Genomic DNA, 13,988 nt, shown 5'->3' with positions numbered 1-13,988 from the left:
TTCCACCGATGTGTAAACACATTTGGGTCCGTCTTATTCGGTTTCTACGAACTAACACAAATTTATCTTGCTTCACCATAAATTAAAACGATATCCATCAACTCCGAGTAACGATACACGCAAGCCACTTTTGACACTAACTACTAAAAAACTATTGTAAACACCACAGATAACAGGTAAACACTATCGCAACGACGATTGTAAAATTGAATTTCTGTATTCGGAGTCGTTGAAGCCACGTGGCTCTCCACGCGTATTGCGAATGACGCTAGAGGCTACAGTTGTCCAGCTATGTAATGGTTGAATGTAGTACAACTTCAATAATTCGGAAACTATAAGGATTTTACAATTTTGTTTTTACGAAATCTACTCCATTTCTCATGCCACATCTATTCCTAATTTTTTTTTTTGGATAAGTTGTGAATCACCCTGTATAAAGATATTTACTATGTGTAGACTATTGTGTGCTCTTTTCTAAATATTTTTTTTAATAAAAAAATGTTTAACATGAAAAACATTTTTTTTTGCGAATTACGTTGCAAATGACAAAAAAAACAAGATTACAAGAATATAGCGGAAAAAATTATTTTTATCTGAAATTAGAAAAAAACTATTTAAAATGAACATTTTCCTATTGCGCTTAAAAACAGAAATGAATCAAAATTCATTTATAATACAGTCTTTTTATTTCATTAAAGATAAAATTTGACTTGAAATATAATGGGTACAAAATCAAAGAGCTTAACATATAGGTAGAGACTTCTCAAAATTGAAAAATTTTATAAAGTTAAAAATATATTTCAAAACACATACGTTCAATCTAGATGGGCATCTTCTTATTATACCTGTAGGTACCTACATAAGTAAAACAAATATGTACGAAAACACAGTATAATACAATTATTAACAGATGTTTTGTATACTTACATAACAAAACATTAACTTTACTGTAAAATTTCCACTTTGTTCTTAATAACCTAGAAATACATTGATCGGAGATTTTGAATCTTGTGCAGGAAAACAACTCACAAAGTGGTGCAAGATAGTATTGAATAAATTTCATTCAATTAAACTAATTAATATTACTTAATGGTAAATAGATTTCTTTCCTATTATCAAACGCAATAGTATAATGCTGAAGCCACACTTACGTTAACGTGTAACGTCCATTATCGCGATGATTATTGTGTTAAAAATAATAGATTAAATGCGGTAAAGTGAATAGCTACTCTTGTGTTTGATATCTACTCAACAAATAATGCGTTATTTGATAAAATCATCATGGAGATTGAGGCCGCTTTACAGTTCTATTATATTAACGTGATTTTTATTTTATGCTTTTCGTCTAGGATCCGTTTGAAACACTTCTACATAAGAAATACATAAGTGACATAAAACCTTTATGAGTTCGTCACCATTTGCTTAAGATCTAGGACTTGTATTAGATCTTGATTACTCTTAAATGGATGAGCATTATTCTAAGTTCTTCATGTGTTTCAACAGAAAGAAGTTCGTAATACAATTAGCAATCTGACGCTTATATGTCAAAAAAAAATAGATAATGGTTACGTTATCAATATTTTTTTATCGTAATCTCTTCATCGGGTTGATATTGCATTTGTATAAATAATAAAGTTTAATACAAAACAAATAATTCAGTAAAATAATAAATTCAATATAAGTTTCGTAAATTTGGCATGAAAAATATATATAGGATAACATTTAGAAGTCTCACAATACTAGCTCTATTTTGAAAATTTAAGAGTTCTGCAAATGACGTAAGAAGGGTAACTATTTAGTCACACGCATCGGTTTGAATGACAACCGAGCAAGCTTAAACTAGAACATCTTGATTTCGACCACGTCAACTATCATTCGTTGAAATGAACTGGATTTATCAGAGCAATCGCTGGAAATACGTAAGAGTCTCAAATGCTGATGCTAAAATGTTCCTTACTTATTTTGATATCCCTAACCAAAATAAAATAACATTAAATGTTAATAGTTAATAGTAAAAATATTAAGATAATTCAAATTAGTTCCAAGCATTTTTCCAAATTATCATCAAAAAATATAACCATACTTTAATATCAAGGCCAAAAATATAGAATAACTATGTCAAGAGTGTCTACAATCTGTCTAAATTAATACGAATTATTGCTATTCTTTCGTTTGATTGGAGTTTATTTAAATTTTTAGAAATACATCGAATTAACCTAATGTATTTAAAATAATGTAAAAGTACAAGAGTTAATAACAAAAATGTTAAAAAGTAATTCATTTAAAAGTAATTTGAATTCTAGCCCTGAACTACTCCAGCGTTTAATACAATGTATATGCTGCACCACACACAGAATTGAACAAGTCTAGTCGAGTTTGCTTCAAAGGTACTTGGAGCAGTTCAACTTAGATATGCAATCTGATAATGCTGATTGTACGGAAAATAAAAAGTTCCTTCTTTGAGCGTGAAATGTAAATTTAAACCACAATTTCATATCTCTCTAGAAGTGCCATAATAAAAAAAAATTTTAACTAAAATTCTTTAAATTTGCAACGATTTGAATATAAAAATCCCAGAAGGAAAAATAATAAAAGTAGTGAAATGGACGTCAAAAGATGGTTTAGAGAAATAAATCCTTCCAAGCAGACAGATAAACGTGTAGATAGCTAAAATCTTAACCTACTTTCAAAATTGCTTATGTAGATACGTTTGTGAGTAGTTGATCTCTAATATTTTCAATGCATAGGTGTACTTAACACATAAAAAAATACGTACGTAAATGTTTAAATGCTACTTCACTATCGAGCTTAGGCAACCAGCACTGCAGGTTTCGTTTACGATGAACAATGACGCATCATTACGCCATCGTTATTATCATTAATCGTTAATATTAAAATATTTCATAAATTTTTATACATACCTACTTGAATTATTAGAAGAATATACTTATTCAAATTTATGATTATCCCAAATATTGTTGATAAACTATAATTATATTGCAAAAGGCATGCATACTCTACAAACTTTAGCGCTGGTACTGCGCTGAATTCTATATTTAACAGTAGACTGAAACTTCACTTATTAGAAATGTAAAAGTCGTTAAATAGTCTTACTAGTACAAAGTTCTTTCAAATCGCTAACTAACTTAAAGTCAAGTTTTCTGGATCCTTTACAAAAAGAAGGTTACAGAGTTTACAGTTATTTTGGTTTTTTCATTTTTTTTTTAAAGCGTTTAAAGAAATAGCTACGGGAGAAACCGTAATAAATAATACTGAAATATATGGTATTTTAGTTCCTACTCGTTTCCAAGAATATATTTCATGAAATTGTATTATAATTTCTTATTTTCCAAATAAAATACCCATTTGTTACAGTTATTTTCGATCAATCATTGAAATTCATTCTCGAATATCGCAAACCGTATTAATATTATGATTTGCCATCACGCAAATGCTTATGGTTGCTTTATACAGTTATTAGGAATAAACGATCAGATATCTACATATTTATGTGCCTAAATAATTTCTCAAATAGATGTAGAAATAATGACTTATTGTTTTACGTTGTTTTTTAATTTAAACACAAAAATTTTTATTCTTTAAATAATTGAGGAATATTTTCAGGTTTTATCATCACAGAAATATGTTATAAATGCACTGAAGCTGCATGCAAATTAAATTCTGCTGCGTTACAGACCTATTTGTTTTGTTTGATCTGAAATGGAAGATTGCTTTGTACGTAATTAAATTTAGTTTAACGTTAATGATGCTGCGCCAAACATTGTGGGCTTAACTATTATTATTCTATGTTGTTATAATAAATCAATTTGATTTACAGTAAGATTAACGGCAAAATCAATAACCTTTGTTGCCATGTAATAAGTTGATGGGCCTTCTTAACTTGATGAAATCTGAAATAAATTGAAACTGATTCGAATTTAATCATTTGACTATAAATAGAAGCTGATGATCGGCCTTCCGTATTAAACTGTTAAGAAGCTAATAGTAATAGTGATAACATCCCGGAATAAATCGATATTCGTGAAGTACCGCAGCAATTGTTTTTGACAAACTGTGAATTATACAGGATGTATCACAAAATCATACTATATGGATTTTCTGTATTTTTGCTGGAACATTTATGTCGTGACTAAACTAAATATTTGTGCTCTGCTTTGGTAATATTGATGCAAGCGTTTTTTCTAACCTTAAAAAACAGATTGATTTAGCAAAAAGTGGTGCTTATTTCTGCTGAAATGCTGTGTAGCTGACTTCACGAGAAGGAACCGTGCTTGTAATAAATGAATAACAATGGATACTCGAGTGCATAGTAATATATATAAATTAGGATTCCAACCTAACCTTTAAAATTTGCGTGAAAGCATTCAATACGTACATATTTTATGGCAATCGGTACATAGAATTTTTCCAGTACGTTTTTTAAAGAACTGAGTACAAATTTGACACCAGAATTGATCAATTACTTTCTAATCTCAATTTGCATGAATCTTTTGCAGTCGGAAATCAGCAAGTTTCACGAGTCCAAAATCTCAGACAGGCGAGCAAAGCGAGATTTAGCGCTTATAAATCTAAACTCCAAACTCTCTAGCCAAGGTAACCAGGGGCAACGAACCATGATTTTTTTGAGGTTAAGAAGTAGTCATTATTTAATTGTTTAATTCTGATCAATTTGTCAGCCAAATATGTACTGTTATCTTTAAAATATCTATTAGAGAAATGCTATGTTCCGATTTCCATACAATTTGTACTTATCGAATGCAACAAGTTTTAAAGTCATTCTAATATACGTTAATAGCACTTGTAGCAAGTACTTGAATATGCATTTTCATATTGCTCGTAAGGTCAGCTTCGTAGCTTTTCTTCAGAAATAAGCTTAATTTTTTCCACGTCAACCTATTTTTTGGGGTTAGAAAAATGCTGACATGATGACACAATTCTGATATCAAATTCATATGTATGTGCATGGGGGGGGGGGGGTAGTTATTGATTTCTAATGGTAACTATATAATGAATACCACAAATAGTACCAAAGCTATAGTCCAAAACAAGTTTTAATGAAAATTGAAAATCATCTTATACAGTGAGTCGGGAAATAGCACCAAACTCCAGGAATGGATTATAAACTAAAATGTTGTTATGAGATGTTCATTTGTTTTAAAGCTATGACGGGCATTTCAATAAAAAAAATAATAATTTATTGATAAATCATGGCGTTCTTTCGTTAAATGTTCAAAAACACCACCGTTCTATCTAAACATCTAAACACTTTCGGCTTCGTCTCCGGATAGCTGTATTCCTCTCTTTAATAAATGCTGCAATCTTAATGATGCGTCGAATTAGTGCCTCCCGAGTGTTTACTCTAACTATATACACTTCATTTGTGAACCAGCCCCATAAACAGTGATATAGTGCTGTGAGGTCTGGAGCTCTTGGAGGCCAATTGATAGAACCACCACGGATAATCCAACGCCCTGGAAACCTCTTGTTCAAATGTATCTTGACTGGACGAGCGAAATGTGCGGGAGCTCCATCGTGCTACATTCTCATTCTTAAAATAGGAACATCCTCTAGTAGTATGTAATTTTAATTAATTTTGTAAAAAAAATTAAATAGTAGTCTCCTGCGAATCTATTTTCTAAAATGAATGAATACCAGAGTATGCTGAAAATTACTTTCGAGTATTTCTTAAGGATTTACGACTAACCGTATATGAGAGTTCCCAGTACGTATTAGTTATGCCGCATGCCGTCACGAGTTAATGTTGCTTCATTCGTAAAAAGTATGCGGGATACAACAAGATGATTGTTATTGATCCATCGACAAAAATCGATATGCTTAGCATAATCTTCTGGTTGTAGGTGTTGTACTCTTTGTACATGGTACGAATATAAGGTTTGCTCGAGGAGGGCTTTTATTACTCTCTTTTGTGGAATGCCCAACAGAGTAGCAATTCTTCGTGTGCTGGTAGTTGCATCATATTCTATGTACTAGACACAGAATATTTTCTGCTTCTTCTTTCAGCACTTACCAACACTCCGAAGTTTTTCGGTTTCGCACAGTTTGTTGAAAACTCCGATAAATAAATTTTTATCAGGACATATGTGATGTAGAAACCGTTGACGACATTCGTCAACAGCATCATTAGTATTCTCATTACAAAAGCTATAACTTGAAAACAAATGAAAATCGCATAACAACATTTGTGTTTTTTCTCATTATTTTGTGTAGAATTCATTCCCGGAGTTTGGTGCGATTCTCTCGTCTCACCCTGTATATTAAGAAATTTTGGCACAGGACTTTCTTAAGCGACCATTCGGTAATCGTCTGTTTTGCCCCTCTCCACAAATAAAGTTTGTCACAAAGCATTCTGTATACATCTTCAAATTTATTGTTATGTAAATGATATTCTGAAACTTTTGTTTCAATCTGTAATTATAAAGTATGAGTTGAGAGTAGGTACTTGTGCTTGTTTTCATTTAAATATTCCAAACTTCACTTCCTTCGTTATGAATTAGTTTTAAAAGTTGCCATCATTAAGCTGCTATTTACTGTCTTATTTTAAATTTTACTTCATATTTTTCTATAATAATTTCATTACTTGTTAAATTACTTTTATAAAATCACTATTACCATGTCAAATAATGACGCATTGCTAGTTTATATTCTAAAACTACTATTGAAACTAAATTGACCAGAAGATTATTCAGTTTCTGCGTTCATTCCCAAGTATTAATCTTCCAAACTGAAGATGTCGAAACGTAGAAATCTAAATGTAAGACGTAGGCAACCAGTGCAGAAAGCGTATAATCATTGACAACCCGCACAAAAGCCTATAAACCAAGCTAAACCAAAGTTAGTATCGATAATAAAAACACAAATAGGTAACTCAGCCCTTAAAATAGTAACAAGGATGGAAGGTATACATCTTAAACGCTATAGAGGTTATCATAATCTTGCATAAAATACACTTTGAATACGTATTGTAGTTGGAACATATTCGGAATAGCTATTACAATAAACATAATGCAGTCGTTTGAAGTTGTTAGAAACTAGGTTTTCGTGTGGCAGAGTCAGATAACGAGTTCTGAATGGCAGGAGCTTTCAGATAGTGTACAACCAACATTGGGTGTAAAAATGTACGTGCAATGGCTTTCCTTTTAATAAATTTTCCCTTGGGTACAGACCCATCTCCGAGCAATCTATAGAGATATATTCGTTTAACTTTTTCAATACCCTATTCTTTTCGCTCGACAATCTAAATTGGATATTATCCGACATCCGAGATTAAACAAAGCAAATTCTGAATTACGTGAAGAAGTATCTTATCTGTATTACTTAACCGTAATTGGAGATTTTATGGAAAAAATAAAATAAAGAACCTGTACAGAATACGAGGTTAATTATCGATGTACAGATTTTTTACCCATTTTTGTGCGTGCATCTCTTTGATTAAAGTTTAAAGGTGTGATTCACAGCAGGTGCAAAAACATTCAGAACAACATACGGCATCAAAATGTTGCAAGCCAGTGTTTCAATAATTTGGGAGCTGAGGCGTGTTGAAGTTAAAAAAAAGCAGCAGATCTGAAAAAACAGGCATTTTTTGTTTATTTTTTATTCCGTAATAAGACTATTTACGTGCAACATTTAAAATAATTCGATTTTGTGTCAAAATAAATAAAGAAACACTGAAATCATGTTTTTTAACTTCAAGACAAAAAATATATATTTAATTTCAGTACAAAAAAATCCAATAGATTCAAATCTGGGCAACATGGACGGTATCCTGTAACACCTTATCAATTTCTTGTTTTTTTCTAATCTTTTTGTTCTGGGAGATTAATGATTAAAAAAATTAATTTTGTCTTGTTTGCTCTTATTAAATAGGTTTATCTTCATCCATTTTCAATATCATGTAACATTTAAACTGTTGATAATTGGACAAGTTTATGAAAAACTTATGTTTTTTATATTTTTGGTGATTATTCTCTCTTCATTTTTTTACACTTAGCAAGTATTTTTCAAACTGAAATGGCCTGAAATTGCTAATTAGATATTTAATAATTAAAATTATTTTATATACTGCTTTGGTATATTTTAAATATCTACATTAAATAAAGAACTATTTATTTTTACTTTAATTTAAATAAATTCAAAATGTTCATAAAAATCGTATCAAATGAATTCATTGTTCTTTAATACTCTGGTCTTTGTCATCCACTATTTAATAATTTTTGACAAAGACCAATACACGATAATTATTGACACGATAGATTTTATTATTTCTGCATTTTAGTTAAGGATTGCTTTTTCAAATTGCCTTATTGTTAAATAATAATCGAACAAAATTATACATATAAAACACAAAGCTTTTCGAAAAACTTAAATTTTGACAACATCGTTAAAAATGTTGATAACATGATTGGCTTAACGTGAATTATTTATTTAACTAATCAATATTTGCCTGTTTTACTAAACTCCTTTTTTAAAATATTTATATTTTTTAAATTTTATATATTTTTATTAGTAGCCCTTGTATATTTATTCAATTTTTAACTAGGTATTAAGGTAATCCAAATAAATTTTAAAAAATTCTATTAAATAAGTGCGAAATATTTTAAGAGTTTTAAAGATATTGATTCGGAATTTGATGGTTGCATTTTATTTAGAAATATTGACAGCAACCTACTAGATAATGCATCAATAGAAATTAAGAATATACAACTTGCAATAAAATATGTTTTTTTCCTCAAAAACGGTGCATCCTATGAAAAAAATTGAAGAGTCCCATTTCATTCAACATTGATAGCAGATTTCTAAAAATATATAAAAACGGAAAAGTCGTGGCGTGCCATTTTTTTTATTAAAAAAGTTTGAGGCATTATCGCACGAACGCCACTGGTGCATGTAGAAATATTCGGATCGCCCCAAAAAATGCACATTTATCCCTCCAAAGCGTATTTAAAATTTCGATTCAATATCTTTAAAATTCTTTGAAATAATTACCTAATAAAAATAAATAAATAATTAAAATTTAAACATTCTGTTTATATGAACTTTTTTTCACAAAATAACTTCGGCAACCACCCCCTAAAATATTTCGCACTTATTTACAAACACTTTGTATAAAAATCCTATCTCAAGTGATGTCAGTGTCTTACTATACTTTGGACTTCCTTTCTTTGAAAAATTACATTTTTTACAAATTTTATTATGTCAGGTATGTGTTTTAGAATTTACAATACCTACAGAAATTTAGTTTTATTTTTATTTTCGATAAAATTATTCATTTCTAGCTGTTTACTAGATATTGTTGGTATAATTCAAAAAAAAATATGAATTTATTTGAATAAGCTGTTAAAATAAAGTAAAAATACTAGAGATAATAATAAAGTATATATTAATCAAAATATCATGTTGCATTACAGCTCTCAAATTTTCACAACTATTTAAATGTTTCGCCTGTTTTTTTTTATTAGACGAATGATAATTGATAATTTTCTGAACGATCAAAAGTAAGACTTTAAATACAAAAACTGGAAATAAAAACAATACTTTTAATATTGGAATTAGAAAGATGTGTTCTGTATTTAATAGTACTTTCTATAGAGTAGATATTGCTATGTAAATACGTTTAACGTTTATTAAAATTTTTGTTTTGTTATAGTTGTTATGTCAATAAATACCCTATATATTTTTTATTTTGTTACAGGTATCAAGGTAAGGCTAATTCTAAATTATCATGTAAGCAGTTGGGTAAGTTAACATAAGTAATCTTAATTTTGTCGATACTTTTCAAATGCATATAAATCTATTTTTATATATAAAATTTATTAAACTATGTATTATGTATTTTCCTTTGTATGCTAATAATGTGCTCTAATAACGTGATTTCTAGTACCAATGATCTTTTCTTTTTATTGAAAAGAATCCATACAATACCGTTCCCTGCATTACATTATCTATTCGAAAAATATTTTAAGTACTATATTAAATTTAAGAAACAACTACCTAAGGAATTTTTCACTTAAAAATACAAGTCCTATGTTAGATCGACGAAAAGAATTTCTCTATAAAGTTTGTGTTGGCCTAGAAAATTGTAAATGTAAAGCTAATATTACGCGATAGACGAAAATCCACAATCGTAAATTGCTGTACAATTTATTTAACAAATTCGGTATCTTCAGAATTAAAAAATATACTTAACACTACTCTTCATTGAACAAAATACGTTTCACCACTAAAATTTATATTTCATAGTAATTGAAGAGAATAAACTTTCTAAAACTTGTAATATATTCTGTCAAAAAAGTATCCGGATTTTTTTTTGAAAGTTGATAGCACTGTACTCTACTCTGTCACGAAGTTTAAGCGCGATCTGTCAAGTAGTTTGTTTACAGCTGTTAATAATTTTATTAGTGCCCTAAAGTGTGTTCCGTGATTTTTACTATGGATAATGTTATTGAACAAAGAATTTGCCTAAAATTTTGTGCTAACGGGATTTCTTGTGCTGAATCGTTGAAAATATTGGGAAAGACGTACAGTAATTCAGTTTTATCGAAAACTCAAGCATACGAAAGGTACAAAGCATTCAAACTTGGTCAAGAAGTGGTTGATCATATGCCATGATCTTGTTGTCCTTCAACGTCTTCAACTAAAGAAAACATTGAAAAAGTGAAGGAAATTATCCTTGCAAATCGTTATTATAGTTTGAGCACAGACAAAATAGTTGGCGATAAGCTATATTGTCTGTGGTTTGAGAGAGCTGGCACAAAAAATAATTATACTCGATAGGTGGCGCTCAAGTTTCGCGTCATAGTGCTATCAATCTTCCATCAAAAAAAATTAAATCTACTCTACAGCGACTTTTTAAATAACACATTCCGGGTACTTTTTTTGACAGAGCAGTATGTGAAAAGCTTAGCATTTTACTTATAAAAGTAAAGAAATTGCTCGTTAAATTTGCAGATTTTCTGGATTATATGGGTTTCTTTAATTCTTTAAATAAACCGTTAATTCTCTAACAGAGTGCTTGGTCAACACAGAAGAGCTGATTTTTGCAATACCACACGTTCCTGATATTACTAGTAAACTCTGTGACGTACTTAAGTTTCTTTTATACAAACTCATAAGTAGAAATTGGACAATTTATGATATCTAGAACTTCAAAACTAAAATTATATAGAACAGAATCTCGAGTGCCAAGAACGTGCTGACATTTTTATTAAATTCCAAATATAACTCTTCTATTTAAGGGGCACTGCAAATTCCCTTAATATGCGCTGTAGAGTTCTGCGTAATTTATTCCTTTACGGCTGATATTTGGATAATGGGTCTCGCTTTTTTAAATTGTCAATAAAAATTTTCACGACGTAGTCTGCTTCCGTAATTATTTCCAGATGGGTTCATAAAAAAAAGAGACAAATTTCAATACAACCCGTATTTCGCTTTTGAAATGTCCGGAAGGATTACATTCCAACCCCGATTTAAATCTTAAAAAGTAAAATTTCCGAGTGAGTAATCCAAACGTTTTTACTTTTAAGTCATCCGTATTTCACAGCTGAACAAACTGAAAAGGAAGGCAAATTGATACTTTTTATGTCCACAAGCAACAAATGAATATTTCTGTGTACGACCTTTTGCGACGTATTTCTTAATACCGGTACATCTCGTACATAATCTCGATTCTTATTATTTTGGAACAGAAATGTACGACGAAATAAAAACACATAAACCCTGATTGAGCTTATATCGCTGAGAAAGCACTCCGCGCTTACAACGTCGTAGAGATAGGGTGCCGCGCCAAAAATCTTTTACTCTGATGCATTTCGACGCAGTACTTTATAGATACACGCAATCCTCCAGACAACGATACGAAATTTTTCAACTATTCTCGCTCTCTGCCCCCTTATCTTACTTCCCTTGCTCTACAAAAAAGTGAACCAACTCCAAGTATAGTAATTTTCCCTTTACGACAGTTTTTTATAGGCATGAACCGTAAAAAAATTAAAAGTGACAATATATCGGAATCTTATTTGATTTCTAAATTGTTATAGGTGCTCACTTGGTGAATAACAGTAAAAATAGAATCGTCTTTAATTACAAAAAATAATATACTTATGTGTGGTCTAGATACCTAGTATTTATTATTTTTATATCGATTGCACAAAATACGTATTTTTGCCTTTTTTCATTTTAAAAATTTTCAGTTCATTTTAATTATAATGGGTGTTCGGAAACTATAATTAAAAAATTTATGGAGCGATTTTACTCATGAAAATAATGATAAAAGTTCTATGACTTTCTCAATATTAATGAAGATACATAACCTAAGTTTTATGTTTTTAAATTAATATTTTATCATAAGTTTTATCTGCGTCAAAATAATCGATGAGAAACTGCAGCTATAAAAAAGTTGTTAAAATCCTATAGCCTTGAAAAGTTTACCAGGTCCTTTTTGACACAAATAAATTTCTTCATTTGTGATTTTTCAAAAAATTAAACTTCACAATAAAAATTGTTTAAAATTTTTACAAAAGTACCATTTTTAGGCTTACAAATAAAATCGCATTTATAAAACATTTTATATTACTTCATTTTAAAATCCTACTTCGTTTATTAACTGCTTAAAGTTTTTTTATCGACCTGAAAGAGAACCATTTTGTAAGATTTTTAACTCCGTCAACTTTGAGTTAAAAAAGTACCATAGAAACTTTTATCATTATTTATTTGTTTTGAACAATCATATCTAGAGTTCGGTAGTCGGTCGGATGATCATAGCCGTCGCGTCAGCTTTTCGCTACAGCGCGTCGTACGAAACCAGTAATAACGGCAGTTATTCTAATAACTACAATAATAATTCTAATAATATCGAACCTGACAAGGGGTAAAAAACGACCTTTCGCTGATAAAGTACGCAAATTTATTTATTTTTATTTATACCTACCTGTTTATTTGCTTGTTTACGATGAACACGCCTATGACTAGCCGACGAAAATCCCGAGCTCTAAATTATATCATTATAAATAAAAAGAAATTATTTTTAACAAAAAATGAAAAAGAAATATAATTTTCAAAATTAGAAAAACCTTACAAAAACATCATTTAGCTGATGTAAGAATTACAAGTGTAGTCTTTGTTACACCTTACACTTCCTATAAAGATGCTCGTCTAAATATGATACGCATGTAAGTGTGATGGCTTTGGGTGCTCAGCAGTAGTAAAAGTTCAGACAGGAGTCATAATAAATATTTAGATAATATTTTTACTTACGATTTTGATTTATTTAGCAAATTAATATCTGTAACCTGAATGAAGAAGAAACAACTTAGGTAATATGTGTATTGGTCATGAAATATGGCTAATACGCTGTAAAAAAAAATTGGACTTATATTCACTCAATTTCACTCATAATGTATCATTTTCTGTCCACACCCGATCTAGTGAATTAGTATGAGTACAACTAAAGTTTTTTGAGTTTTAGTTCAACTATTATCAAAAATGTGTAAATTTATCGAAATGTCCAATACTTACTGACTGAAAATGTACTCAATAATTTCGCTCAATGAATTCACATGTTTTTGCTTTCACTCAGACCAATTTATTTACAGTGCACTCTACCTTTTTTTGCTCAGGTGACACGAATGGAATACATAAGCGTTAAGAATAGAACAAGTCCGAAAAAAGTGTTGTTGATATTTCACTTTGACAAGCTCAAAGTCGCCATCAAGTTCCGTCAAGTTCACTCCCACTGCATGGTTTTAACATTATTTCTTACCACATTTTTTTCTAACCTAACACCGACATTGACAATGGAAGAGAATATTTTAATTTCAACTCAGATATGTATTATTATACAGAACGTCCCAGTAAAACAGCAACATTGTTATCTCTTTTAGTTAGTAAAATAAATAGAATAAATCAAAAACTCAAAGTATTAAGAAGTATTTTAGATTTGCAAACAATTTTTT

General features: G+C 29.9%; 1 protein-coding gene across 1 annotated transcript in view; it reads left to right on the top strand.

The window, feature by feature from the left end:
• Positions 1–13,988, top strand: part of LOC108904392 (calexcitin-1) — a 227,852-nt gene that overhangs the window by 59,008 nt on the left and 154,856 nt on the right. Inside the window, exon 2 of the mRNA XM_018706919.2 lies at positions 9,731–9,738. The gene's annotated coding sequence lies outside the window, so the exon portion shown is untranslated. The remainder of the gene's footprint in view (positions 1–9,730; positions 9,739–13,988) is intronic.

Source organism: Anoplophora glabripennis, unplaced genomic scaffold (genome assembly GCF_000390285.2).
Source record: "Anoplophora glabripennis isolate ALB-LARVAE unplaced genomic scaffold, Agla_2.0 scaffold115, whole genome shotgun sequence".
Lineage (NCBI taxonomy): Eukaryota > Metazoa > Arthropoda > Insecta > Coleoptera > Cerambycidae > Anoplophora > Anoplophora glabripennis.
Note: the sequence above shows the minus strand (reverse complement) of the source record. Positions and strands in the feature narration are given on the sequence as shown.